Source organism: Stegostoma tigrinum, chromosome 23, assembly GCF_030684315.1.
Source record: "Stegostoma tigrinum isolate sSteTig4 chromosome 23, sSteTig4.hap1, whole genome shotgun sequence".
NCBI lineage: Eukaryota > Metazoa > Chordata > Chondrichthyes > Orectolobiformes > Stegostomatidae > Stegostoma > Stegostoma tigrinum.
The window spans coordinates 49,082,966-49,089,165 of NC_081376.1; positions in this window are offsets into that span (position 1 = coordinate 49,082,966).

Here is a 6,200-nt window from a genome sequence, read left to right on the forward strand (position 1 = left end):
TCAACCTGAAACAGTCAGCTTTCCTGCTCCTCTGATGCTGCTTGGCCTGCTGTGTTCATCCAGCTCCACACCGTGTTGTCTCAAAATGAATGAAAGTTGGCTATATGTATGGTAAAACTAATTTCAACAGCATAGAGTTCAATCCTGGATTTGGTTGAGGCAGGTTTGAGACCTGACTCTCCATCCTCATGTAAAAGCAAGGCAGAAGTCATGGGACAAATGAATGTACTATCTTCAAAGAGAAGAAAGAACATCCATCTTTAACCAGATTATGAGATAACAAAGTGTGGAGCTGGATGAACACAGCAGGCAAAGCAGCATCTTAGGAGTACAAAAGCTGACATTTCGGGCCTAGACCCTTCATCAGCTTTTCTGATGAAGGGTCTAGGCCTGAAATGTCAGCTTTTGTGCTCCTAAGATGCTGCTTGGCCTGCTGTGTTCATCCAGCTCCACACCTTGTTATCTCGGATTGTCCAGCATCTGCAGTTCCCATTATCTCTTTAACCAGACTATATTAATATTAGGATAAGGGAAAAGAAGGAAATCACAATAATAAAGTAACCAGTGACATTGTGTTTTATTCTGTCACGGCAAAAATATATGTAACTAATTTAAATTACACTGTAACGTCCTGCAGTTAAACACAATAATTACAGTATATCGAGAACAGAGAATTATATGGAAGAACAGCAGTTACTGTATTTTGGGTAACAACTCATCGTGCAATGCATGGCTGAGTTTCAAGTCCAACCGTTGTTAAAAACAGACAATAGGTATTTCTATAAATATTTTTAAAAAATGTTTAAGTGGGCTTTGATACAGGGAGAATTAATAATGAAAAATGAATAAATGGCTGATGAATTGGACAGATATTTTACATCCACAGTCACTTAGAAGAATATAGCATTTTATAAATTCTTACTTTAGAAATAAAACCAGTCTGACTCTAAACTAATGCACAAACAGATTCTAAACAAGGCCTCACACCTAACATGCATTGCCTAACCTAAAATGTCACCTCTTCTTTACTCCACTAAAGCCTTTAGTTCTCTCAGGACTGTGACTTGAAAGGAATTCAAGGATTTACATATACATATTAATCAATTAAAACCTTCTAACTGATTAAAGATTTAACAGCATCCAAGGTTTGTTTAGTATAACTTCATCAGTGGTATGAAGCTTTGATCTTTTACTATAAATTCTGTGTCCTCTCTCACTAACACCTGAAGAAGGGAAGAGGCTCCATAAGTTTGTGTTTTCAAATAAACTTGTTGGACTATAACCTGGTGTCGTGTGATTTCTGACCTTGTCCACACAGAAGAAATCCATGGGAACACAATAGTAGTGTCCCTACCCCCCAGACTGGAAGGCCTGGTTTCAAAGTCCCACTTGCTCCAGAGGTGCTAATAACATCTCTGAACAGGTTGATTAGAAAAGTAGGTTAAATAAAAAAAGAGAGGAAATCCTAGAATTGGGATTTAATAAGTCAGGAAGTAGAAAGGACAGTGAGGAACTTGGGAGAATTGCAATGACCAGAGATCTGGTACTGAGTAAATTGTTGGAGCAGAGGGCTGACAAGTGGGTCCTGATGTAATTTATCCTTGGTCATAGCAGAAATGGTTAGTGAGACATATTGATGTATTGGTTTTAGTTTGCAAAATTCCCTTCATTCGGGGATGGTCACATCTGATATGTTTCCCTATATTCAGGGGACAGGGGCATCACTGGCTGGGCCAGCATTTACTGCTCATCCTTATTTGCCCAGAGGGCAGTTAAGAGTCAACAACATCACTGTGGGCCTGGAGTCACATGCAGGCCAGACCAGGTAGGAATGCCAGTTTCCTTTCCTAAAGAACATTAGTGAACAAGGTGGGTTTTTCCCCAGACAATGGTTTCATGGTCATCATTAGATCCTTAATTCTGGATATTTATTGAATTCACAGTCCACAATCTGCCATGGCGTGATTTGAACCTGGATCCCCAGGACAACACTAGGTCTCTGGATTAACAGTCCAGTGATAATATCACTAGGCCATTACCTTCCTGATGGAAGACAGTGAATGTAACTCCTTTAGTCAAAGAGGTCAGGAGGCAGAAGACAGGAAACTAGTGAGCATAACATCTATCACAGGGAAATTGTTAGAACCTATTGTTAAAGAAGTTATAGCAGGACACTTGGGCATGTTTCAGTTAATCAAATTGAGTTAACGGTTTTGTGAAAGAGAAGTCATGCTTTATCAATCCATTGGCGTTCTTTGAGGAGGTATACTATGGACAAAGGAGTACTGATGGATATACTGCACTTAGGTTTCCAGAAGGCATTTCATAGAGAATCACATCAAATGCTATTGTGGTAAATAAAAGCTCATTGAGTAGGTAGCATATTGGCATTGGGTTGAAGATTCTTTGGCTAACAGAAAGTAGGGACCTAAGTGGGTCTTTTTCAAATTGTAATGAGTAGTATGCCACAGGGCCCACTGCTGAGGCTTCATTTGTGTATCATTTATACACATGACTTAGATGAAGAGTTGGAAGACATAATTGCCAAGTTTGTTATGGTGCAAGGTAAAGTAACCATACTTTTATCAGCCCATAGGACTACTTTCTCATTAAGGAGAAACAACTGGTGGTTGTTTAACCAGAGAGTCACCACACCTCAAAGCAAGGGGAGAGGTTGACAAGGAGATTCCTTTGTGGTATCACTCTTCATAAATAAGCCAACCAGCCGCTGAGTTGCAAAGATAGCTAGGAAAATAAGCCATAAAAAGACATAAAGAGGCTATAAAAACATATAAATAGGATAACCGAATGAACAAAGATGTGGAAAAAAGATGTGAATCTATCCAGTTTGGCAGAAAGAAAAAGCAAACTATCTCAATGGTGAAATTTCAGAACTCTAAAATGCAGAGGGATCTGGGTGTCAGGTGCTTGAATCATAGAAGGTTAGAATTAAGGTACACAATTAATTACGATAGTTAATAAGATGTTATTATTTATCATGTAGTAATTGAATACAAAAGAATGGAGGTTATACTTCATTTATGTAGGCATTGGCAAGGTAATATCTAGAGTATTTTGTGCAGGATTGGCTACCTTATTTAAGGACATAACTGGATTGGAAACAGTTAAAGCCAACACCTTAAATGCATCAGAGATAATAGGAACCTCAGGTGCTGAAGAATCCGAGATAACAAGGTGTAGAGCTGGATGAACACAGCAGGCCAAGCAGCATCATAGGAGCAGGGGCATTTTCTGATGAAGGGTCCAGGCCCAAAACATCAGCCTTCCTGCTCCTATGATGCTGCTTGGCCTGCTGTGTTCATCCAGCTCCACACCTTGTTACCTTAAATGCATGATAATAAAGTGTGAAGCTGGATGAACACAGCAGGCCAAGCAGCATCTCTACCTTAAATGCATGTTTTGACACCTGGGGCATAGTTGGATGGGTGAGGCTTGTGTGTGCTGGAGGTTAGTCATAGAGTCATACAGCATAGAAACCTTTGGCCTACTAGGTATATACTGACGAACAAAAACCAAACAACACTAAATCCCATTTATCCGCATTTAGTCCACAGCCTACTCTGCCTGATATTTTAGGTGCTCATCTGGATGCTACTTCAATGTTATGAGAGTACCTGCTTCTCACATGCTCTCATAAGTGCATTTCAAATTACTATCACCCTCTGGGTGAAAAAAAGTTTTCCTCAGATCTCATCTAAATCAGTTACCCATCACCATAGATTTGTGTCCTCTGGTGTTGGACATGTTTGCCATAGTGCTAAAGATTCTCATGATCTACCCTTTCCATGCTTTTCAGAATTTTGTACACCTGAGTCAGATTCCCCTTCAGCATCCTATGCTCCAACAAAAACAGGCTCAGCTTATCCAGTCTCTCCTCATAACTGAGACTTTTTGTTCCAGGCAACATCTTAGTGAATCTCTGTGCCCTCTCCTGTGCAATCAAGTCCTTCTGATAGTGTGGTGACCAGAACAGCACAGAGAATTCCATCTGGAGCCTAACCAATATTTTATAAAGTTTTAACAATACCTTGTTGCTCCTGTTCTCTATGCCCTAGTAAAAGAAGGCAAGCATCTCACATGGGTTCTTTATTACCCTACCTGTGCTGTCACATTCAGGGATGTATGGACTTGAACACCAAGGTTTCTTGGTTCCCCAGTACTCCTCAGGGACCAGCCATTTATTGAGTATATCCTTTCCTTATCTGACCTCTTAAAATGCATCACCTTGCACTGATCAGGATTAAGTTGCAAGTCGTTGCTCTGCCAAATTTACAACTTGATTAACAAAAGCAGAAATTGCTGGTGAAACTCAGCAGGTCTGGCAGCCTCTATGGGAAGAAAGCAGCGATATTGTTTCAAGTCCAATATCAGAATTAGAGTTACTGGACTTGAAACGTTAATTCTGCTTTCTTCCCATAGATACTGCCAGACATGCCAAGTTTTGCCAGGAATTTCTGTTTTTTTTTCAGATCTTCGACATCAGTAGTTCTTTGCTTTGTAATATCAGACTAGAACCTAAGACCATCCTCCTCATTATCAACAAACACCTCCAATTTTCATGACATCTGTCAACTCACTAATTAAGCCTAACTATACTTAGCATAGCAAAAGGTGACTTTGTGAAGCAGAGACAATCCTGAAGAGTCTTGATATTGTAGCTGTGGCCTCTTTAAAGGAGTACCTCGAACTGGGGGGGGAGGGGGGGGTGGTAGGCAGGGGTGGTGAGGTATCACCAACCTATAAGAGAGATTAGGTGATTTTGTTCTCTCTCATTGGGTTCAGTGTCTTTGGAACACTCAACCTTTTAAGGAAGAGGCTTTGAATACTTTTAAGTCTGAGGTGGACAGATTTATGACAACCAAGAGGGTAAAAGGTTATTAGGGTAGGCAGGAATGTGGATTTGAGGTTACAATCAGAACAGCCATGATCTTAGTGGCACAGCTGTTTTAGGAGACTGAATGGTCTACTCCTAACCTTGTTCATACGCTTGGTACAGATTTACTTTTGTGGCCATTCTGTCATAATTGGTTGTATACTTTTGCAAATATTAATTGTGTAAAAATACAAAGCTGATCATACGCCTGGGCAAATCAAATTCAATTTAATAATAAGTCTGTTGTCTTGGTAAATTGATTTAAAATGTTTACTCCCTCAAGAGATTACATGAACTGTGGCCAAATCGATACCTAAAATCATTCAGCAGCTAATTACTTTAATTGATATCTTACTTTTTGGGCCTTTAAAAATACAGTTTTGTGTACATGAGGCATCAACTGTACAATGCATACCTACAACTTCTCCAGTTTCCATGCAACAGAATATCCTTTTACTTAAGTACATACAATATGATATTTTAAAACACATGGATTATTGTACTGTTCAATTCTTGGTATTTGAATCCACAATATAAGCGCAGTGAAACTACACCAGAAAGTGGTGCAGTCTTAATCTTGGAAGCTACTGCAATTTGTATCAATTGAATTTTACCATTTATCTGTTTATTATTTATAAACCAACAAAATTTATATAATTTTAATTTAAAAACTGCAGGACTGCAGTGAAAATGGTGATTACAAATCTCCCTGTTACAACAGCACATTTCAATTAGGCTCAGAGCAAACAATATTTGGCACGACGTGCGTACTGTGCCAATAATAAAAGGCACTCATTTTTTTTTCCATTTAATATTTTTCATGTATCTCCAGGGCTTTTCAGGGCTGTCCGGCTGGTAGCAGATTCATTGTCAAAGACAACACCATGCAGGACAATGCACTTGACTGGCACTCCATTCACAATATTCAATACTGACCCCCTTTACAACTGATACAGTGGCAGCAATGTGTTCTGTCTACAAAATGCACTGCTGCAAGTGACCAAGGCTCCTTCAACATCAACTTCTACAACCCTACCATCTAGGAGGACAAGGGCAGCAGATACATGGGAACGCCACCCCCTGCAAATTCCCTTCCACACCAAACACTATGCTGGAAGCACATGACCATCTGTTCAGAGTCACTGTCTCAAAATTTTGGAAACCCGTCCTGCATTGTAGAGTACTTACACAACATGGACTGCGGTGGATTTAAGAAGGTTGTTCACCATTCTTTTCTCCAAGGCAATTTATACCTAGCCTGTGATGTCCATGTCATGAGGATGAATAATTAAAAGGCGTATTTTGT